General features: G+C 48.5%; 1 protein-coding gene across 1 annotated transcript in view; it reads left to right on the top strand.

The window, feature by feature from the left end:
• Positions 1–2159: 2159 nt before the first annotated feature.
• MAP3K14 (mitogen-activated protein kinase kinase kinase 14) overlaps positions 2160–24441 on the top strand; it is a 43792-nt gene continuing 21510 nt past the window's right edge. Inside the window, exon 1 of the mRNA XM_010832407.1 lies at positions 2160–2255. The gene's annotated coding sequence lies outside the window, so the exon portion shown is untranslated. The remainder of the gene's footprint in view (positions 2256–24441) is intronic.

Genomic DNA, 24441 nt, shown 5'->3' on the forward strand with positions numbered 1-24441 from the left:
GGGCATCCCACCGACCCAGAGAAGTGTCAAGGGAAGCTGGGTAGAGTACATGGGCACTGGGTGTCATAAAGAAGGAACAGTGAAAGAGGCAGAAGGCTAAGGCGGGCCAGGGAATGTCTGCAAACTCTGGCCCTGTGCCCATGTCTTTCCTGAGAAGCGATATGCCCAGAGGCAAACAGGTGGTGGAAGAGGCAAGCTCTGATTCCAGGCTTGCTGATAGCAACCATCTGGCCAAGCTCCCCCTTTCCCCAAGTCACTGAAATGAAAACCCTGGGGTTGGAAGCAGCTTTAAGGGCCCCCCAGCTTCTTCTTTGCCCAACATCTCCCACACCAGTCAGTAGCAGAGCCAGTTTATGCAACAGAGACTATCCAACTCTGAAGCATGAGCTCTATTGGGACCATAACCCCAAATGTCTCAGTAGCCAGGCAGATGACATAGGTTAAGTGGTTGAGAGCAAGACTGGGGGAGGGAGGTGGGGGTGTGCTGTGAGGAACTCCAGGCTCTGCTCTAAGGCATGCAAATTCAATTTTAAGAAAACATTGCACCAGCCAAACAAAACTAATCTATGGCCTGAGTGAGTGGATGAGGCCCTGAGGTTAAGTTTTCTGCCTGAATAAATGGTCTTTCGTATTCCCCACAACCAAGATGTCTGCTAGAGGCAGATCTCCAGAAACATACATCAAGCTATGAACGACTGTCCAAAAAGTGGTCCTGAGACTTCTCTGGCACCTCCATGGTTAAGATTCCGCACTTCCAATGCAGGGGGAGCACGGGTTTGACCCCTGGTCAAGTAACTAAGATACCCCATGCTGCGTGGTACAGGCTAAAAAAGCAAAACCTGAGCAGGTCTTTGCTCCAAGGCTTCCAGAGATGCTGCTGCTGCTGCTGCTGCTAAGTGGCTTCAGTAGTGTCCAACTCTGTGCGACCCCGTAGACGGCAGCCCGTCAGGCTCCACCGTCTAGAGATGGGGTAATCCTTATTTCTCCAGGCGGCCTTGAATGGGGCCTGCTTACCTCTACCACTAGAGCCGCTTACCTCACTTGCCTGCCCTAGACCACTGATGGGGGGGAGTGCCCAGGTACCGTCATATCTTTTATTTTGCGAACTATTTTTTAAGTGTGGAATTTTTTTCTTTATCATAAATAAAAAACAAGCTCACCGTGGAAACACTGGAAAATTTGGAAATGCAAAAGTTAGAAAATAAAAAATAGCCATACCTCCCTAAACCAACTCCCCAACCCCTTGGCCGCCCCATCCCCATTCAGAGAAGCACTGTTGACACCTTGGTGCATATTCAGACTCCAAGACCTTTTTATACATAAGTAAAGCTCTAGTCTTCTTTCTGGCTCCATAACCTGTAAACCCAGAGAAGAGAGGCTTCACGCAGCGCTCACACCAGGTTACTTCTCTGACTGTGGGACGGGATTGCACCACGCCAGCCGCACGCTCTCACCAGGTAAGGGTTTCAACACACAGGTGTAACCTGTATAAGCCTTTAGCTCCCCAAGCTTCTCGAAGGCAGGCACTAGAACCTATCTTAGCCTCAGAGACGCTACAGTGTCAGGTTCACAGTAAGTGCTCAATAAAATGTTTCTAAATACACAGCCCCGCCCCGCCTCTCTCCCGCCAACAGCCAACACACCTGCCTCAGCCGCCAAGGCTTGGAGCAAAGAGGAAACACAACCAAAACCTGGGGAGACTGCGCCTCGCGGTCTCCTAGGTAACCAGGTCTTAGGCTGGGGAGTGCCCACGCATGCGCACACTGGCCCTTCCTTCCCGTAACCTCCAGAGGAACGCAACCGGTAAGACTGCCAGAAGCCGAGCGCGCATGTGTGGTTCCACCAACACCCCAACCGCCTCCGCCTTCTGTCAATCCGTCGGCCCAGCCATTTCTTTGCTATAAACACTGTCCGGAAATAGTGCCCATTTCTGGAAACAGGGCCTCGTTAACCAATCGTTGCTTGGGGCGGTAGGAAGGAACTGGATGGGACGCGCCGTCTCATTGGAAGATTGGGGGAGTGGGCGGGGCCAGAAGCTAGGTGCGGCCAAAGCAAGGAGGCGCGAAGCGAGGCAAATTTTCTGCCGCGGGTGGAGGCGTGGCCCCGGGGGCGGCCGGGAAGGCGGCGAGGGGGCGGGGTCCGGGGTGGGGCGGGGCGACCGTGGGCTCAGAGAGCAGCGGTCCGCGACAGGCGGCGGGAGATCGAGGGCGAGGCGAGCGCGACACTCGCTGGTGGGGGAGATCGGCGCTCGGCCGGTAGGTGACTAGAGCGAGTCCCGGGGCAAGGGGCAGAGAGGACGGGTCATTCCTCAACCCGGGGCCGGCTGCGGCCTGGCTCGCCGCATCGGAATGGTGGGGTCGGCGGCGCGGCCCGGGGACCCACTCGCGCCGGTCCTCGGCTGTGGCAGCTGGCCGCCGGTGCGCCCTCCCTCACGCCGCCAGGGCCACGGTCGCACGCCGGGCTCGCCCTGCACACCCGCAGGCCCCACGCTCTCCCGAAGCGCGCTCAAGGGCCCCTTCCTTCCCTTTCCCCGACATCCCCTGTTTCCCCGCGCCAGGCTGCCCCACCGCCCAGGCCTGCCCGTCCTGCTCGGTTCCCTGGATGTTCTCCAGAATGAGGGCTTACTTCGGCACTGGGCTTAAGGTGCCGAACGCCCCAGCTTGCCGGGTCCCTGCGTCCTCCCACCTGTCCAGGCAGTGAAACCCTCAGGTCTTTCCTGGGAAGTTCTCGGGGTCACACCCCGAGCCTGGGAGAAGAGATGGAGCCTCCGATTAGCGCCCAGCGGGGCAGTGCTGGCTGGTCGCAGCATCCTTTCTCTCCCTGACCCCTCGATAATTCTTGCCACTCCACTCAGGACTTCCTCTGTCGGCTCAGATAAAATATCCCATCTTGGAAGTCCATCGTGGCCCTGGCAGCCTGCAGCCAGAGGCACCAGGCAGAAGGAGGCCCCTTGTAAAGAGCCCCACTTGCCCAGGATCCTCCTCTGTGCCGGGTAACTTAAGAAAAAGCAGTTTGTTTCCTAATTGAAGTTAAAATGTGGCTCCCAGTCCTAAAGGGTGGACTGGGGAATGAGTGGAGAAAAGAGACAGAAATCTGTGATATAAATTGTTTTAACTGGAGGACAATGAATGCCGTCCCTTGATGATGAATTCAAAAAGCAAGTGAAGTTAAATGGTGAGAGGTGGGATCTGATACAAAATAGCCTTCTGAAGTTTATTCCAGGAATAAATGTTGAAAACCCCCTGACTAGAAACATGGTCTCTCTGAAAGATTAGGAGATAGTATCTTAACATTAGTGATGTGTTTTTTTTTACTTAGTATCTTCATACCTGTAACCTTTTTCCTTCAGATATGTGTGTAATAAGATAGATAATATTGTCCTGTTTTAGAGGTGAGGCACCTGAGGCAGGTGTGTGTTTGGCAGGGACTGGAGGTGGATATATGGCTCTTACCCAGTGCCTCACAGTTGAGACTCAGGGTGACGACTTTAATCTGGGCCACTGGAGTCTTTCCCCAGCTCCTTTCCTTGAAGCAGAACCACGTTATGGAACTTGGTGCAGGACATGGGGAGAAATATTTGGTGTGGTATTTATGCTCTTAACATGAGAGAACAGGTGCTTGTCTCACTTACAAAGTGTTTGGATTTACTCTTGGTGTTTTTTAAGTGATGTCAAAGTCCGTTCCTTTGGAGCAGTGATGCCAGACCTCTGAGATTTTCAGATGCCTTGAGGACATCCTCTTTTATTTTGAAGGGTGTGGTAGTGAACTTCTCAGAAGGCCTCAAAATAAAAGTACTCATCTCTGACTTTAATTTTAGAAATCTATACCCAGGTACGTGTTCCAGCTCTTTGGTGAGACCAGACAGCAGTAAGCCACCAAGCTTCAGTCCCCTTCTGACTGTGTTCAGGTTATAAGGAGTAGTTCTGAAAGGGGGTTTTTCGCCCCTGGTGCTGTCTGTTAGAGTTTGTGGGAGCAAGCGGCACCACAGACAGAGACCCTGCCAAATGAACCCTCATCTATTAAACAAAAATGTCTGGTTGGCCATTTCGCCTCCACAGACGGAGGTTTGGTTCCTCATTTTGTTTCTCCTATTGAACACTGACTCCATTGTGATCTGCTTGGAGTGTTTGTGTATCACTGAATGTTGAGAAGCGGGCTTGCCCTGATTGGTTGTCCACCTCCAGGCAACTGTTGTGGGTTTTGTTTGGTGCGTGGTAACAGTTCATCCTGGCCAGCGTCTGGTGTGAGATCTGTAGAGACGGGAGATGGGTAAAGACTGACCCAGGGCTGTTCTCCTCGTTGTTGGCCCCCTCTTAAGAGTGTCCCATCACTTTGGCCTGCGATGTCACTTTTAGTTTCCTATTTTTTTTCCTGTCTCAAGGGACAGCACATGAGCTTTCCTAACAGGCCTGCCTCCCTTGATGAAGAGCTGAGAGATTCATGTTGGTTGACCTAACAGATGGTCTTTCTGGGAGGGTAGTTAAGAAATCTTAAAACCAAGTTCGGCCCTAAATTAAAAGTGTAAGTTAGCTTGATACACACACAGGGAGCCTCTTTCTATCAATGGCTTCCATCATCTGAGAGCTGTTTTTTTTTTTTTTTTTCCTGGCAAAAGGTTAAAATGCAACTAAAATTCTGCTTTCATGATTAATAAGTCACTACCGCAGTTGTATCTGATGCTTCCTGTTTGCCCCATTTTAGTATTTCAGTTAAACTGGAAACATCTGAGCCTTATGGGCACTTTGGAAGACACCAGTGTGAAAGTGGTGGGGGGTGGGGGGACAGTTCCCTGTCAGTGGATTTGGGAAGCTTTAAGGATAAGCCAGCTCCCCCTGGCCTCCGCACGCTGAGATCCCTGGGCAGGGAAAGTAGTAGGGGTTGAGCACCTTCAAGGGGAAGGTGAGCTTTTAAATTGATGCACGTGTGAAGGCTCTGCATTTGCTGGGTGGTGCTGACTGAAATGTTGAAAGCGGTCAATTAGAAATGGAAGGCCAAACACAGGGCAGATCGAGTAGTAGAACATTTCAGTTGAGCTGAGCGAAGCACTGAACATCTGTTGGCTTTGGGGTCTTCAGTTCTGGCCTTGTCTTAACTACCTGAGTGACCATGCAGAGAAGAGTCACTTTTCTCAGTGGCCTGTGTGCCCTTCATTGTATTCTAGGTTAAAGGATCCCCTTCTCATGGTGGTCAAGGCAGAGGATGGGGGCGGAGGTGTAGATTGGGAGTTTGGGACCATCAGATACAAACTCTTACATAAAGATTGGATAAACAACAAGGTCCTTCTGTATAGCACAGGGAGCTATATTCAATATCCTGTAATAAATGTTAATGGGAAAAAATACATATATATGTATATATAAAATTGTGTCACTTTTCTGTATACTAGAAACTGACACAACATTGTAAATCTACTACACTTCAGTAAAAAGATCCCCTTCTCTTCTTGCTATTTTATATCATTTAATCTCTTATCCTACTGGTGTGAATCCCTTGAGATTATATGGCATTGAGAGTAACGATCCTTGTGGCCATCCTCTGTGTTTCCTCACAGTCCTACAAAGGAAGGCAGGGACCAGGATCAGGAACATGAAGCCTAGTAAGGAGAGAGCAAGTGGACAAGATTACTTAGGAAATCAGTGTCACGTCCAGAATCGAAACCCACATTTCTTGACGTCTAGTTCAGTGCTTTTTCTACTAACTTACATATAAAAGGATAAGTTGGGTTTTTTTTTTTTTGTTTCCAAAACATGTCCATCTTGAATATAACTGAACCAGGGTAGCTGCTTTATTTTTCTATTTATGTACACAAGGATTAACTCAGAAGTGTTATCAAGTAATTAAGAGTTGATACTTATTATCCATAGTAATTATTACGAAAAGTCTGAAAGATAAAGAGCACATCCTCTGGTCAAGTCTGCTGATCCCTATTTTACAGAGGCAGAAATTAAAGCAGAGGGGTCAAGCAACCTGCCCAGAGCGGTAGAGCCAGTCCATGGCATCTTTGTGCCCTGTGTGGGGGTTCAGGCTGCTGGGTCAGAGAGAGACCCAGGTCGGGTCCAAGTCTGCCGCCGTCTGCCTGTGTGACACCAGGCAGATCAGTTCACTTCTCTAAGCGTCCGGCGCCCCATCCGTAAACATTTCGTGGTGTTGTTTTGAGTAGAAAATGAGAGAATATATATAAAGTGCTGAGCTCGGCACGGAATAAGCCAGAGGACACAATGGCTGTAAATGTGGCTGGTGGTTGTAGTGGTAATCGCAGTACTGGTAGTTGGCGATTACCACTTTGACTGGACCTGTTTTCTGGAAGATGATGTCAGGAAGGGTCAGGCTGCCTGACTGGGCCTGTCATTTTCTCAGCAGGACCACCAGTGGGACATTTCTTCCATCTGGAGGTTCTAGCTGTCATGTTCTCCCTGTCTTACACTAAATTCTGCCCTCATCACCCTCCAAAGGAACCTAACAAGGCTCCAGCTCTGCCTGCTCAGAGCTGGCAAGCCTACGCCTGGGGCACCCTCGGCCGCCACCCAGGGGCAGGTACAGCTGGGCCTTCTGGGGCCCTCCTGTGTCCCCCATACAGTGAAGCGGGTCTCAGCCTTAACTCTGGAGGGGAAAAAAGGAAAATACTGTGTACAGTATAAGTCAACAAACACTTGTTCCTCTCTGTTCGGGAGACTAAAAGGGAAGCCTGGGTCCTGTGGGGCAAGGTTCCCACCACCGTGTGGCACCCTGCCCTTTGTCATCTTTTCACTGGTCTGGGGGCCCTCAATCCGCAGTCAGCGACTCTCAGATTTCCCTTTAAATCACCCAAGGGAAAAAAAAAGCAAAAAAACAGTTTCACATTACATTTTAAATTCTTTTTCTCCCCCCCTTTCTTAATAGAAAACAAAAATGCAAGCTCCCACCAGGCTGACGTCCCCTTTAAATAACATCTTGTTTTCTCTTGGGGAAGCTGTCTTCATGGCCAAAGAGTCATTTCTAAAGTGAACCTAGTTTTTAGAAAAAATAGATCACCGGATGTCAAGCCTCGTGTGGAGCTAACAGTTCAGATGAAAATGAAACCAGCAGGCCTGGAGTGGCAACTCCACACTTGACTTCAGACTGGAGGTGAGAGGCAGAGTGTGTCTGAGCCCAGGTCGGCAACTGGTTGGCCCCACAGACTGCATTTGATAGGTGCCTTAGTCATTTTCCAGGCAGCTTTGCTTAGGTGAGCAGAGCACTTTCTCTGGAAGGTGAGTCACACTTGCAGGGGTGTAGGTGACATGCGATTTATTCCCCAGCTCAGTCACAGGAAGTCTTGAGCAGACCTTGTGGAGAAGCTGTCTGCCAAAGCTCATGTTCATTTCAGTCCAGGGGCTTTGGAGGCAGAGGGGATAAGGAAGCCAGCTAGGGGCTCCCAGGGCTTGCCAAACGACAGAAAAATAGCTCCCCCAGAGGGGGGTCATGTGGACCCGGCAGAGAGCCCAGATCAGCAGTGTCACCACGCTCTTGAGCCCAACCACCTTGAGGGTGGAAAATGGCCCATTTCCAATGACAGTCAACAAAGAAGCCCTAGGAGAGCTTTGGCTCCAGGGAGCTGGGAAACCCCTTGGCAAAAAGCAGAAAGATACAAACCACAACTTTGGTGTGAAAGGCCTTTCGGGGAACCCTTTTCTACCTGCTTTCCTTTTTACCACCTGAGTTGGAGGCTCTGAAGAGCTCCAGGGATTAGAAAGGCTGGATTGGACCTTGGCTTTCTGGAAACTTGCGAATTCTGAGCCTGCCACACTTCTGGAGCCAGTGTTTGGATTCAGAAAGATGCTGCAAAGGAAACTCCTGAGCCATCTCTTCCACGCAGTTTCTGGTTGCCGGACTTTCTGCCGACCCTCTTACCATTAAAGCCATGACCAGGTATCCTTCAAGGCACGGGGTTTGTTTCAGACTCTCTGTTCTAGACCAATACAGTTGGTGTTGAACTTATTGCTGAGGGTCAGAGACCTCTCAGTGTCCAGGTGGGCTTGACTTTATTGAAACCACAGGGGAAGAGCTAGTGTTACCTTGTTTCATTTATCCATCGCAGACTCCTCTCCAGCCCCCTCCCCACACCTCTTCCATCTAGACTAGCCAGCAGTCACTTTGGGTGGGCATGGCTAAATGACCTTAGGCCTGAACCTCTCTGTCAAGAAAGAGCTGTTGGGCTTCCCTGGTGGCTCAGTGGTAAAGAATGCACCTGCCAATGCAGGAGACACGGGTTTGATCCCTGATTTGGGAAGATCCCACATGCCACATGGCAACTAAGCCTGTGTGCCACAACTATTGAGCCTATGCTCTAGAGCCCAGGAGCCACAATTGCTGAAGCCTGTGCACCCAAGAGCCCATGCTCCATAGCAGGAGAAGCCACTGCAGTGAGAAGCCCGAGCATCACAACCAGATAATAGCCCCTGTTCACCGAAACTAGAGAAAAGCCCGTGCAGCAACGAAGACCCAGCACAGCCATATAAATAAATAAAAGTATAAAAATATGTATTTTTTAAAAAAGAAAGAAATGTTTTGAGTTACAGCCTGGAAGTGATCATAACCGTTTACACACTTCTCTGTTTAACAAAAGAGAAAATGGTGAACTCAGGAAGTTAAGTGAGTTGCCCAGGGCCACACAGCTAGTTAATTGCAGGATCTGAGCTAAAGTCCAGGCTCTTTGTGCCGTGCTGTGCTGCCATTGAGTGAAGGAGATACTCCCGGAGCAGGGGTTACTCCTCCTTCATATCCCCACCCAACCCCATCACACTCAGCCTTTCTTCTAGCTCTGCCAGGCCTGGGGAGGGTGGAGCCAGAGCAATAGCCACCCTGAGTCTAAGAAAAAGTAAACAGAAAGCTATTTATTTGACACTCTCTTGTACCATGAGGTTCATGTAACCACAGGAGGTGAAGGTTGATAAGAAAATACAATTCTGGGCAGGGTTACCTGGAAGTTTCAAAGGTTGTCTCTGCCTGTAGGGCACTGACCTACCTCACCAGGCAGTGTCTTACCCAGAGGTGGGCCTTCAGTAGCTATGAATGATTGATTGTGAGGCTGCAAACCCACCGGGTGCCAAGAAGGTCTTCTGTATCTTTTTCCTGTCATGGCCCATGGCATACAAGTGGCCTAAAGACCCAGAGTAGTTGGGCATCATTCCCTCTGGATCCATCCAGGTCCTCTCAGTGAAGAGGCTCTCCCTTGTGGGCAGAGCTTGATGTCACATCTGACTAATGTCCCCTCTAAGTCCAAAGAGTTGTCCTGTCTGAGATCCACCACTGTGCTCTGCCGTCTTTGACATTTCCTTTTACCAGACCAGAATTAGTCCCGTCACTACTAGGGAGAGCTGGGAGGCTTGGGACAAAGGGAGGCTTTGCCAGCTTCAAATGAGGATGCTCTTGCCAATTGATTAGAAATGGACTTCTCTAGCCCAAGAAGTTAGGTTGGATGAACCAGATAACTTGAGCCCACGCTCAGCAGTCCCAATTGGGAGATGCTGTACTTTGAGAGGCAGGAATAGATTTACAAAGATGAATATAAGGGACTTCCCTGGTGGTTCAGTGGTTAAGTTTCCATGCTTCCACTGCAGAGGGCACAGGTTCAATACCTGGTCAAGGAACCAAAATCCTGTACTCCCCGTCATGTGGCCAAAAAAAAAAAGATGAATGTAAAAGGCAGAGATTTGTGTGTGACCTCCCGTCTAACACATGTATGCAAATCTGAGCCCAGATGCATGCCATCCAGTTCAGAAGGGTCATCGTCTCGGGAATTGGAAATCATGTGTTTCTCTCGATGAGCATGTAGGAGTGAGCGTACATTCTCAGTTGCTCAGTTGTGTCTGACTCTTGTGACCCCTTGGACTGTAGCCTGCCAGGCTCCTCCGACCTTGGAGTTTTCCCAGGCAAGAATGCTGGAGTGGGTTGCCATTTCCTTCTCCAGCATTTAGGAGAAAGGATGACAAAGGTGGCTCAGTAGCCAGCTTGCAGGACTCCTCCTTGCTGGGGTGCAGGCATAATACAGCCACCATGCTGTGTGCATGGAGCTGACTTCTTCCCTCCAGCTCACCAGGCGACTGCACCGCCTGGGGTCTCAGAGCCTATGGCACCCTCTGTCCTGCAGGAGTACATCAGGGATCCTTTCTCCAGTCAGAGCTCACCAGGGGGACCAAATCCACTGGCTCTGCTAGGCACTAGCATCTGAAAACAAGGACAGCTGAGATGCTGTCCCTCATCAAGGTCACTGTGGTGGCAGAAAGATGGACATAAAGGCAGATACATTGTGTGTGTGTTCAGTCACCAGGTCACGTCCAACTCCTTGCAACCCCATGGACTGCAGCATGAAAGGCCTCCCCATCCCTCACCATCTAGCAGAGTTTGCCCAAGTTCATGTACATTGACTCAGTGATGCCATCCAACCATCTCATTCTCTGTCACCCTTTTCTCCTTCTGCCTTCAGTCTTTCCCAATGTCAGGGTCTTTTTCAGTGAGTTGACTCTTCACTTCAGGTGACCAAAGTATTGGAGCTTCAACTTCAGCATCAGTCCTTCCAATGAGTATTCAGAGTGGATTGACTGGTTTGATCTGCTTGCTGTCCGAGGTACTCTTAAGAGTCTTCTCCAGCACCATAGTTCAAGACTATCAATTCTTTAGCACTCAGCCTTCTTTTGTTGAGGTGCTGCCCCTCGACAAGCTTGCCATGGTGGCGGAAAGATGGACATAAAGGCAGACATATTACACGTGCCAAATTACGAACCATGGTTGTGGGAGCTGGAGGGGGCTGAGTAAGTCCCCTCGGATGGTGGCTCCCCTGCCCCAGCTCCCGTGGGGAGGAGCCCCGCCTTCCCATCCAGCGTGTCTGGGCAGGCACACCCACAGTATTGCTCTCATCGTGGGCCCTTGTATCTCTTGGAATAGGAGCTTGAGAGCAGTCTGGAAACTTCAGCACTCCAGGGGAAAGGAGCACAATGGTGGAGGTGTAGGCTGTCTTGTAGAAATGTGCTGGAACGTAGCTCAGAGCCAAAGCAGACAGCGAGTAAGTAAAAGGTGAAAAGTGAAGTCACTCAGTCATGTCCGACTCTTTGTGACCCCATGGAGTGTAGCCTACCACGCTTCTCCGTCCGTGGGATTTTCCAGGCAAGGGTACTGGAGTGGGTTGCCATTGCCTTCTCCAGAGGATCTTCCTGACCCAGGGATCGAAACTGGGTCTCCTGCGTTGTAGGCAGACACTTAACCGTCTGAGCCACCAGGAAACAGCAGGCCGTTAAAGACACAGCTGACTTATCCTAGCCTTCCAGGCTGGGGTGGAGAGGACAGTGGCTGCGCTTACCAATCCCATATGCTTGGGGCCACTCAGACAGAGGCGTAGGCAGATGGTCTGAGGCCTGACCCATGACAGTGGGTCTCAGTGACTGGGTTCCAACAGTGAGAACTCGAGACCATTTCTGCCTTGGTCACCCTCGTGTCTGCTCTGGCCAGCGCAGCACCTGGAGCGTGGTAGCCACTGGCTGTTCGTTGTGCGTGGAGGTGCAAAACTAGAATCCACGCTCCTCTTTCTGGGTCGTGCTGGCTGTGCATGGAAGTGCAAAACTAGAATCCACGCTCCTCTTTCTGGGTCGTGCTGGCCTGAGAGAGGCTAAGCCGCCACAGGCTGGCTCCTGGTGCCCCCTCCTTTACCAAGGAATTGATCTGGGATCCGCTGGGAATATTCCCTGTCTTAGTGTGGGTCCCAAGCCCCTTCCTCTGTCCTGGGGGAGGACAAAGAATGTGACCCCGTGTTAGAAAGAGACATGTCCTCGAGGGACATGTCCATTCAGGCCAGTCTGTCAAAGGATGTGTAGGACAGCATCTGAAACGAGGCCATGGTCAGGGTTCAAGGCCATGGTCTGGTGCCACTGCCAAAGGGACCTTGTCCTTCCTTTCATATACCCCCGTGCATTGGAAGCCTTCTGTGGAAAGCCAAGTTGTTTGGGTTTCTTGTTTATTCTGAAGTTCCTCAAACTAGTTCCTCAATTTCAGAACCAGTCACCAATAACTACAATGAACTTGAAGCCTCTTCCCTGCCGAAGAGGCTGAGCCCATCTCTTTCCAACTCCCCAACCAAACAGGTAGACCCTGCCTGAAGCCAGTCCCACCTGTGAAAAGCAGAGTTACCAACCAACTGAGGTGGGAGGGGTTGTGTTGCAGTGGAAATTGACCACAGCCCAGGGAACTGCTCCTTTCTCAGAACTCAATCTGAAAAGTTAAATAACAAGTTTTTCACAAGCAGACCTTGCTCACGGTGATGACCTTAAGGCTTGGCAAGATCCAGAAGTGTGTTTTGACTCATCAAAGAAAGCCGGTTGTGTTTGGTTTGATTTTGGTGTGGAGGGCAGTTTATGGCCCTGTCATCAGAAACTGGTCATGATGGAGTGGTTCACACTGCAGCTGCCACTTCATCAGGGCACTCAGTTACACCAGATATCCCAACCTGCAGATTGTAGTGACTCTATGAAATTTTTTTGACATAACATACATTAAAAATTGCTTCCTACATATTGGATAAAACAAAGTACACATGTGGTCAGGGTTTTTCTCAATACTACACCCTCCATCCTCCTGCATACCAGTCCCATAATTGTCTCTGGATCAGTGATGCTTCCAGTGGCATCTTTTCTATATGCTATTGGCTCTCCTCATGCAAAAGATTTGAAAGTTGAATTGAAAATGTCCTTATAATATGTTTAAGGTTTATACAATATCCGATATCAGGAAACTGGGGACCAAGTAATAACCACATTTATGAATTTAGTAATTGATGCTCAAGGCTTTGCTATTAAAAATAAAGACAAACAAATGATAAACTAGGCTCAGGAAACCTGGAGCCAGGCTTTATAAAATGAACGATGAATTTGAACTTTGTCGTAGAATTGGCCCCTGGGATGGGCCCAGCTGAGGTAAGCACGGGTGGGCTAAGGAACACAGGCCTGCCACAAGCTTGGAGTCTTTGTTCCCCATTGCCATTTTAAAGTTGCTTTTTCCAGAACATAGGCCGGCTGTGCTTATGCTTCCTAATTGAGATGCTTCCTCCTGGGTCAGTCCCTGGGTTTCTCACTAACAAACATTTGGCTTGTGGCAGCTTCTCCATTTGGGTCCCAGTTTTTAAAACTTGGATCATTTGAAAGTGGATACAGTGTCATGGTTAAGAATATGGACTTTGACGTGAAAGAGACCCTTGTGCACATCCTGCTTCTGCCACTTCCTTGCAGTGTGACCTTGGGCAGATCACCTGATCTGCTGAGCCTCAGTTTATCCCTCTGTACAAGGGGAATGATAGTAGAGGTATTGTGAGGATTCAAGGAGTAATACACATGCATACATAGCAAACATTACCTAATATACCTAATACATAGCAAGCAATCTTAGCTGCCATTATTATTTTTATTATTATTGACAACCAGCATGTAATTCTGTGCAGACATACAGCAGCAGGTTGTTGAAAACACGCAAAGATGTCCACAGGAGGACTGATTTCAGCTCTAGCTGCTGAGGAATCCTGGGCTCTGGTTCATCATGCACAGGCAGGTCATTGTTGAGTCCATTCAGAGCCGAGGCCTTGCCAACAGATGTAAGCAGCCAAAGAGGGGCCGGTGTTTTCCTCTCAGGTCCAGTTCTGCGGTTTCCCACTCTTTTTTTTAAATTTTTACTGGGGTATGGCTCATTTACAATGTTGTGTTGGTTCCTGCTGTACAGCAAAGTGAATCAGTTATACATATGCTCTTTTTTTACACGCATATCCACTTTTTTTTCCAATTTTTTTCTCGTATAGATCATTACAGAGTGCTGAGTAGTTCTCTGTGCTATGTAGCAGGTCCTTATTAATTATTCACATTTATAGTGGTGTATATATGTCAGTCCCAAACTTCCAATTTATCCTTTTCCCCACTGGTAATCATAAGTTTGTTTTTTACATCTGTGACTCTTATTTTTGTTTTGGAAATACGTTCATTTGTACCGTTTGTTTCCCATTCTTTATGGGGCCACACGTGCCCACGAGCATGCCTTGCATCTGGCATCTTCACCACTGCGTTAAGCTTGTCATTGGATGGTTATAAAGCAAAAGCAGGGAAGCGCGGGCCATCAGAGCTGGGGACCCATCTGTGAGCATCCTCCTGCTTCTTGAGTCACTGCAAATGAAACTCCCGGTCCCCAGGGGAGAACAAGAAAGGGGTGAAACGAAAACCAAAACCAGGAGGGACGAGCTTACCCATCTCCAGCTTCTGTGTTCACAGCCCTGCAGCCAGAACTCACTGATCAGCCCCAGGGGTTCTGGCAAGGTTTCCTCTGTGTGTGTGTGTGTGTGGGTGTGTGTGCAGGTGGGGGAAGCAACCATCCAGTACTTATGAAGCCCCAGTTACAAATGTGGACCCGATGCCTCCTAAATTCTCATTCCATATCGAGAGACCCTCTTTTAGTTTTAGCTTGGTTTCACCATAAAAGTAATACCCCAGAGAGAGCATCTCTAGAGGGACATGTAAGAAATAGGTAATGGGATCCCCTCAGAAGAATGGGAGAAGGGTGGGAGGGACTTATATTTCTCATTGTATATCTTTTCTGTATTTTATTTTTGCCACTGGGAAACATCTGTTAAAAAAATGAAGACTGAGGGAATTCCCTGGCAATCTAGTGGTTAGGGCTCTGCACTTTCACTACCAAGGGTCCAGGTTCTATCCCTGGTCAGAAAACTAAGATCCCACAAGCAGCATGGCATGACCAAAAAAGAAAAATGAAGACTGAGAAAAGCAGTACCTACTCACTGCAAAAAAAAAAAAAGTGAAACTATTAGAAAAGTATAAAGAATATTAAAACACCACCAAGAGAGAACCATTGCTGCATATCTGTGCTAAGTGTCTACATTTTTATAAATGTTGATAAAATATACAGACACATGCTAGGTGGGATCATGTTGTCGTTCAGCATTTTTATAAATGTTGATAAAATACACAGACACATGCTAGGTGGGATCATGTTGTCGTTCAGTCGCTCAGTTGTGTCCAACTCTTTGTGACCCCATGGACTGTAGCACACCAGGCTTCCTTGTCCTTCACCATCTCCCGGAGTTTGCTCAAACTCATGTCCATTGAATCGGTGATGTCATCCAACCATCTCATGCTCTGTCTTCCCCTTCTCTTTCTACCTTCAATCTTTCCCAGTATCAGGGTCTTTTCCAATGAGTCGGCTCTTCGAATCAGGTGGCCAAAGTATTGGAACTTCAGCTTCAGCATCAGTCCTTCCAATGAATATTCAGGGTTGATTTCCTTTAGGATTGACTAAGGAAATCAGGTTTGATTTCCTTGCTGTCCAAGAGACTTTCAAGAGTTTATAATTCTGTATCCTTTTTCTGTTAACATTGTATCCCATAAGCATTTTTCCATATAGCCAGATATTATTTGTAGATGTTTTTAATGGCTGTGCCATGACTTATTTAATATTATCCTCTCGTGTAATTAGACATTGTTATCTGAGTGTTTTACTGTTATAAAGATACACTGAACATCTTTGTACATCTTTTCCTGTATTTCTATATACATGCTCCATACCTCCTAGATTGCAGTTCTGGAGTTGTGTGCACAAATGGCTATCTTCCCTTGGTGTATGATGATTTATCATACTTAGAGTTCTTTTATCTAGATTACTTCATATGATGAGTAAAGGGAATAAAGGTGAGGAGAATTAAGGAGGCCGGGTGCCAACGGAAGGGACGCTGGACGTGGAAGGCCTGAGCTTCGCCTGGGAAGGATAAGCAGGATGGGCAGTGCAGCCCACACAAGGACGAGGTGCACACGGAGACTGTAGATCTGAGTAGCCAGCAGGGTCTGGAGAGCTCAGACTGGCCAAAGCCAAACCCTTTGTTTAGGGAAACAGTGGTGAGAGATTATGGACCACAGAGTTGGGACCGGGCCGTAAGCCATGCACAGCCGACAGATGTCTTTCAGCTTGAGGTTATCTTAAGGACATGATGATTTGAGATTAGCTTGGCCTCAGTGTGGGATGGGAGGGGTCAGGGAGAAGCTGAACGTGAGTAAGGCCTGTGGTAATAGAACAGGTGTGCGGTGATTTCGTGCCTTAAACACTGGAAAGGGCTTGGAGACAGCAGTGTTTCAGCACACGTGGGGCTAGTTAACATTGACATGTGGTAGGAACTGGGGATGGGCATAAATATTATTCCACACACTTCATCTACCCGGCAGTGTGACCTATGGAATTGGCAGCGAGACTGAGTTTTGTGGGCATGGCAGATTTCTTTTTCATAACTGACCTGTAAGATTTTAATGATTAATGTACATTCACATTTCATTTCCTCTTTAATGGGAAATGCTTAGGCAGAAATTGCTCTCCTGGGAAGCAGACCGCAAGCTGGCGAGGAGGCAGGTTTTGAGATTCCTGCAGCTGAGTTTGATTCCTTCCTGCAATGTCTTGTTTCTAGGTCCCAGTGCCCACTTCATCTCTCTGCCAAAGGGAAATTCGCCAACCCTACAGAGGCGTGTAACTTGTGACTTTATCGGCCCAGGCTGGGCAGGTGAGGGAGTGGGTTCTGTCCCAGTGGAGGGTTTTCATTTAATGCCCAGTCTCCACCATCTGCCCCTACCCTGTAGGCTCCTCCACCTGGAACCCTGCCCCTGAATTAGACTGCTCTCGCTCTGCCGAGAGTTTCACCCCTGGGGGTGGATCAGGATCAAGCACAGTCCTATGGTCTGGTGCCTGAACTCCATCTGCAGCCTCATCTCCTGCAGCTCCCGACAAGCTTTGCTCACCAGCAACCTCAAGCCGTTAACTCCTACAGAGACTCATTTTGTTCCTTAACTTTTGCCGCCCCCTCGATTTGGAATGTTGTTTAGTCACTCAGTCGTGTCAATCTCTTTGTGACCCCATGGACTGTAGCCCACCAGACTCCTCTGTCCATGGGATTTCCAAGGCAAGAATACTGGAGTGGGTTGCCATTTCCTTCTCCACGGGATCTTCCTGACCCAGGGATCAAACCCCCATCTCCTGCTTGGAACACCCACTCCTTTTTCTTGAGAACTTATTGCTCACCCCTTGAGACCCACTCCGGGTATCCCCTGCTTTAGGAAGCCTTTCCTGATCTCCAACAGGCGGGGCTACTGTCTGTCCATGTGTTCCCACTGCATCTCGGTGTGTCCGTGCCCGTCGTCGCATCACTGTTGTAAGGAGCTACTTGTCTCTTTCCCCAGGAGACTGTAAGCTCCTCAAGGGGCTGTGTCTTCTTCCTCAGCATACACCCCGCACTCAGCACTGGCTCCACACCCAGCAGACCAGTACATGTTCAAAGAACGCTGTGTCAGAAGATCCTGCAGTTCTCTGTAATGTGACAGGACACTCTAAAGGCAAGACCTTCCTCATTCAGAAAGCTTCAACCTGCCTCTGGATTTAGAGGTGCTTTCTTGTGGGCATATAAGTGATTGTTATATCTTTCTGTTTTAAGTATTTTGTCTGCTATTAATAATACATGTTTTAGTGAGTATTGGCCTGGCATATCTCTTTTCATCCTTTGTTCGCAATCTTTCTGTATAATTTTGTTTTGTCTCTTTTAGTTAGCATCTAGCTGGATCTTTTAAAATCCCGATTGTCTGACTTTTAATGTGAAGCGATCTTCATCTGAGTGTGTATGTGATTAATGATGTATTGATACTTTGGCTTGTTTTTGCCACCATAACTTGTGTTCTCATTTTATACTTCTGTTCTTTTTCTTTGCTTCTTTTTTCCTTCTCTCCCTGCCTTTTGTTAGAGTGATCAAGTTTTCTATTTTTCCTTCTTTACACTTTTGCTTTGGAAACTGACTTGTATTACTATTCTTATAGTTAGTTACTCTTAAATTTTAGCATACATACTTAGTTATAGTTTTTTTCTAATGAAATGTAAAATATTCATATGTAAATTTCACAAAATAGCAAAGCTCATATCACTCTACCCACTGGACAACCCACCCCACACTTCTTTCTCATCTATATTATCTAAAACTTAATGTAGTTTTGTTTTGAAGTAAATAGAACTAGAGAGAAGTTTACGTGTTTTAAAAAAAAAAAATTTTTTTTTGTGCCTTGCAGCTTGTAGGACCTTGGTTCTTTGACCAGGGATTGAACCTGGGCTGCGACAGTAAAAGCACTGGGTCCTAACTTCTGGACCACCAGGAAATTCCCTAAAACTTAATGTTTTAAAGTGGTTTAAACTGATTTTTTTTTTTAACATTCAATTGTTGATTAAATTGACCAACATCGTATCAATTTCTGTGCCTACCATTGTTTCTTGCATCCCATTTCTTCTCTGGTTTACTTTTCTGCTTCCAAAAGCACATCCTTCAGTGGTTCTTTCAGTGAAGGTGGTACTGTCTTTCCTGGAACTCTTGTTTTTTTGTGCGTGTATTGTGTGGGTTTTTTGTTTTTTTTTTTAATCGTTTTAAGAAAATGAAATGACCTGTTAAACCTTATCTAGTTAAAAATGGTAACATTTCCAGGAACATGTACTGGTGTAACTCCACCAGAAGTTTGACCAATTTACTGCTGAGCCAGCCCTTAGTGATGAGATCCCTCATTTTTAGTTCTTGTGCTTCCTGCCTACACAGACTAATAAATTATTACCAACAGTGAGCAGACCCTGCGGGTAAAATAGGGGTAGTAATATGGACATGGGTAGTAATATTGCTCAATTCCTAGAGTTCCAGGTACCTTTGCCAACAAGTTGTTATCCTGGAAAGGAAATGAGGATGCTTAGGTTCCCGAGGAAGGGCCAGGAGTGTCCTGGTTTTAGCTTTAAAAACATGTTGATGCTCTAGTTGTATAAATTGGGCCTCATTTGTTTCTGCAGGTAGCTTACCTCTCAGAGCCTTAGTTTCATCTGAAAAATATCATCAACCCTGCAGGGTGGTTGTTCATCAATTACATGGATAAAGCACCTAACACGTGCCCAGCACAGAGACCTTTAATGAATGGTGGTGACTATTACAGCCCTTGACACTTAGGAGACTCTCACTGATGATCTGCTGAGTGAATGCAGGAGCATGCTAGCAAAGGGTTCGTTGAGGAGACAGGTTATAAAAGGTGACATCTGGCAGATAGCAGTAATAAAGGAAGAAGATGCTGTTTACAGAAGCAGCAAAGTGAGCAGAGGAAAAATATCAAAGCTTACCCATTGCTGCTCAGGCAAGTGAAAGGATCAGTGTGACTGAAACAGAGACTGAAGGTAGGGGCTTGGAGAGGGTCGGCAGGGCAGGAAGGGGGCCTGGGGAACGCATGGGGATCTCTGGGTCCGCCTGGCCAGATGGCTGTTTTGCCTGGCCAGCTCACTGTGCCTGGCACTTGCCCTTGGTTCCCCTTCCTGCACACCCCTTGTTCTTGATAGGCAGAGGCTGGCCCAGTGTGGCCTAGTAGCCAGGCAAGCTGAAGGCTTAAAAGAGGAAGCAGCAGAAAGAGATTGGTTTTCAACTAATATCTTATTAAGGAAGTTGAGTCATTCTACTTCTGCTATTTGTCTCCTCTGGGCATTCAGAGAAGGACAAGTTTTTGCTTCCAGATGAAATATCATGAGAGGGATTTGCCCTGGTCTGCTCTGGCCCCTCAGTGGACATTTTGTAGATGGCCCTATATTTCTGTTTGATATACAGCAAACCAAGGCTTAAAGTGTTGAATGCCTTAGGTAAGGTTTGATGGCTTGGCTGTATGGTGCTGAAACAGAGAAGTCCCATTGTCTCAGTGATGGTGGTCGTGAGCTTGGTCACGGGTAAGGGAATGAACTTTGATTTAGCATCGTCTCTTGGCCAAGCAAGCTGACTGGAGAGGCAACAGCACGAGTCCAGCTGCACCTCTGCAGTCTGTCACCGTGTGACTGTTTTGGCAGGCTACTGAACTTCTCTAAACCTCAGTTTTCATTCTGAAATTGACACTAATAATGACGGTGCTTAGGAAATATTAACTATCAGTCTGAATCGAGGTCATCCAGCCGTCAAAAAATCCTGACAAATCAGTGGCATTTGGGGAACTAGAAGGAACCTCAAATGATTTCCTGGGTCAGAGTCTTCAAACTCTTTTCCTTGAAGACCTAGGATGCTGGAGAGGTCCTTGGTGGATGGAGGCAAGCTGAGTGTGTGGGGCCCTTGCCCACCTTCAGCAGAGCAGCTGTCTCTAATTTGAGTTACGTGTCAGTTGCACGTTTCCAGGTCTTTTATATTGTGAAGGTTGAGGTATGATTTCTTTTAATAAAAATGGTCCTGTTGCTTTTTAATAAAAAGCTTCCACAGCTAGAACTCGTATCTTCTGGTCCCCAATCTGGTGTTTTTACTGTCCTTACTAAAACAGGGAACTGAAATATGATACATTTTAGAAAGGTCATCACCACTGAAGATCAAATTTTAAACATTACTCTGTGCCTCCCAGTTTAATCAAGCAATCATTTCATCTAAACCCCATCCCCATCCCAGAATCCTAGGAAGAGAAAGTATGCTGTCAGAGAAAGCATTGCTGTAATGGTCTCAGGCAGGAGCTGTCTAATAGCACTTTCTACAGTGATAGAGGTATTCTGTGTGAACTCTCCTATATGGTAGCTAGGATAACTGAAGAATTGATTTTTAAATTTTAGTTTAAATGAATTGATTTGAATGTCACCCACTGTACAGCACAGGGAACTCTGCCCAATGCTATGTGACAGCCTGAATGGGAAGGAGTTTGTGGGAGAATGGATACATGTGTATGTATGGCTGAGTCCCTTTGCTGTCCATGTGAAACTATCACAACATTGTTAATCAGCTATACTCCAATACAAAGAGCCCGCCAGGCTCCTCTGTCCATGGGATTCTCTAGGCAAGAATACTGGAGTGGGTTGCCATTCCCTTCTCCAGGGGATCTTTCCCACCCAGGGATCAAACCCAAGTCTCCTACATTGCAGGCAGATTCTTTACCATCTGAGCCACCAGGAAAGCCTCCAATACAAAATAAAAGAAAAAAGAAAAATAAATGTAAATAGCCATGTGGCCAGTGGCTGCCGTATTGACAGCGCAGCCTGACAGTATAGAGCAGGGGTTGGATGGCAGTCCCTGGCCACTGGGCATTAGAGTCATCCAGAGAACTTGTCAGAAGTACAGATTCTGGGCCTAATGCCCACTGACTGACTCAGTAGACATAGGGCAAGTACATTTGAGAACCCATCTAGTTATTGTAACTTAGGTAGGATAGCACTGCCTTGGTGAGCTCTTCCTTGGCATAGAAGAATTGAGCCAGAATCAGGCGTTTAGCCCTGGCCTTGGTCTTCTGGGGAGACTAGAACAACCTTCTGAGGAATGTCAGACCCTTGGGAAATATGGTGAAACCTATGGACCTCTTCCCTGGAGAAACACCAATAAAGTTCCTAGGGTTCCCAGACCTCCCTGAAGCCATCCTTGAACCCACGTTGAGAACTCCTCAGCTTGGACAGAAGATCTTTACTAAGCTGGAGAGGGAACTGAGCTGGAGCCCAGGAGCCTTGTCTACCCAGATGTGTCACACACATGTGCCCAGGGGTTGACCTGGTGCTCTCCCCATCATTCCTACCCCCAGGCCCCTCCGGGGGGTCATGGAAGCCCCACAGAAGAAAGGACAGGCAGTGTACGTGGATCAGGCCCTACAAGAATACTGACTTAATTCTGCCCCTTTCCCTTCCCCTTGTGTGTTCATGGCCTGTGAGTGAGCTGAGCGGGTGTGGCTGTTGCCACTGCTCACATCCTCGGCTCTGACACACGGAGCAGAGGGAAGAGTACATCTAAGGCCTGAGTGGAGCTGTGGAGAGTGTCCAGCTGAGTAATGAATCAGGATTTTGACTTGCCTTCAAAGGCAGAAACACAGCAGGCTCCCACTTAGTCCTCACTTCCCGCGAGCTGCAGGAGCGAGAGAAGGGGCAGAGCTGCAGGGCTCCGGGCTGGGGCAGCAAGCCGGGACCCAAAGCCCAGAGACGGGCAGGCCCACCCAACCAGCAGTCCCAGGCTTAGTGCAGAACCCCACTTTTTGTAGATCAGAGCCCACGTGGAAGTGGGGAGGGAGTGAGGAAACGAGCGTGTGTATATGTCGAGCGCTGCTGTCCGGCCAGAGTGTCCTGAGAATAGCCTCTTGAACTTGGAGACAGTCGATGAGAGTCTGAGTCATGGTCATGTGGCACTGGAAAGGCAGACACAGGAGAAGCTGTACAACTCCCGGGCCATGATTTCGTGCCCCCGGGAGGCGAGGGTCAGCCTGTTTTCCCCGTGCCCTTCACAGGTTCAGCAGCCAGCTGCTGGGTTAGCTTCTCAGGCTCCCTTGTTCCTCTCTCTCCCTGTCAGGCTGCCGGGTGAGTCATCAGGGCGCTGCAGAGGAGGCAGCCCCGACCTCGGCTGCCTTGGCCTCGGTTTCTCTGGGACGGGGTGCCTAGAGTGCTCGCAGAGGAAGGACCAGGGCCCCTGGCCAGCTGCCCACCCAGCCACCAAGGTGAAAGGACAGCTTGTTGGGGAGGGGCGCCCCACAGCCTGTCTGGAGGAGCGCCAGCTCCGGGTGAGCCATGTCAGGCAGGAAAGGCCACATGAGCCCGAGTGCAGCTTAGCTCTAAACAGCCGGGTGCCTCAGAACAAGACTGACCACTGGCCATTCCTCTTGCTGTCTGGTGAAACTCTCTCTTCATCCCAAGATGCCCGGCATCATCCTTGATTCCCTCCTGCAGCCAGCACCCCCTGTGCCCTGCTCTGCTGCACACCAGGGACACGACCTCTGCCCTCAGGAGCCTTCTGCCCAGGGAGGCCCATGACATCCCCCCTTGCCTGCAGCCCAGGGACTGGGGAGTGGACAGCACAGCCCGATAGGCCCAGCTCCACACAGCCCCATGCAGACTGGTGATCTCCGGCATGTCTCCGCCTAATTAGGCCTCCATAAAAATGAGGAGATTGAAGCAGTGTTCCTGTAGGCATACCTCTAATACTGTTAGGTTTGGAGGCTGGGGGCTATTTGTAAGGTCTCGTTTCTCTTATAAAGAGGCCCTGGATCAAGTCCTTTTGGAGAGGGACAGGGGCTGCAGGGGTGTGGAGTGGGATGAAAGCACCCTTACAAGTAGAACAGCCAGCTTGGAGGGCTTTCACCTAACTGAAGTCAGAGCACCCCTTAGACTTAAGGTCATCGAGAAACTGAGGCCACCCATTCAGCCGCCGGAGCATCCAGCCTGCAGGACCACACCCGCACCCAGGCTGAAAGCTGGAACCACTCTGAGTTCAAAGCTAGCAGGCCCTTGAAGGCAGAGATGTGGGCATCAAATTCATAGCAACCGACAAACCTTCCCCCACCCCCACACCCCAGTCAAGCTGCCTCAGCCTTTCGTGTCTGCTGTGGTGAGCCAGATGCTGTAGGCAGGAGGTCTCAGCCTAGAGTTTCCCAGTGTCCCACTGTCTCTCGGAAGCTTCCAGCCTGATCAGGCAAAAGGGCAGAAGTATAGAAGCCTGGCTTCCCACGGTCTGTCTTCATCCCTCAAGAGCAGATGGAGGCGTGGTTCAGGATGAATGGAGCTACTGCAGAGAAGACCTCATCTGTTAGCAGCAGCTGAGGGACAAGCTGCCATCAAAGAGCATTTATGAAAGTATCTGCAATCAGTGCCTTCTTAGGCTTTGTCGCAAACAAGTCATGACCCAGTAGGGCACTGCCCTTGGGAGTTCAGAGCCCCAGTCTTTAAAAAACTTCCCAACTGCTAACAATCTCAGGGCAGCGCTGTTCTCTTTTGTGACCACTCCAGCCCGCGTGCTCTTTGCACAGATTGTCACAACAGTACATTCTCTCTCCCATCTGGCTCTGTGGGAACGCAGAGCTGGGGGAGACGGAGCCCAGAGAGAGATGAATTCTTGTGCTTTGTCCTCATATTTCTAGAGGTGTCAGTTGGTGGTGGGGTATGTGGGCTGTAATAGAAATTCCATTACTAATGTTGCCTGAAAGAAAAACGATCCCCAAAAGAGGTTTTCAGCAAGTGAGTTTGGACATTACAGAAGGAAGCCTGTCAGTCCCTTCTGGAAAGCCACAAACAGATGCAGCTCAGGAAAGGAGCCAAGTTCTGGTGTTGCTGCTTGCATGGTTTTTAGGTTTTACAAGATTTCATATGTGTCTCTATATAATGTGTACATATATAAATAGACATACACAAATCTATATATATACACGCATGCGTGTATATATATATACACACACACACACACGTACATGCACTCATATGTACATGCATACCTCTACCTGTAACTTGGGAACAAAACTAAACCTCGATTCTCTCCGCTTGGAGAAGAGCCCTCAATGGGTGGCACAGGCATGTCTCTAAGAAGGCAAGGCTTGTGCAGAATCGGTGAGGTGACTAATGGCTTTGGAGTATGGGATCCACCCCCCTGTTCTGCGGAAGCAAAGTTCACCACAAAACAAACAGCAGAAGACGACTCAGCCA

The sequence above is a fragment of the Bison bison genome, unplaced genomic scaffold (genome assembly GCF_000754665.1).
Source record: "Bison bison bison isolate TAMUID 2011002044 unplaced genomic scaffold, Bison_UMD1.0 scf7180017861046, whole genome shotgun sequence".
NCBI classification, from domain to species: Eukaryota; Metazoa; Chordata; class Mammalia; order Artiodactyla; family Bovidae; genus Bison; species Bison bison.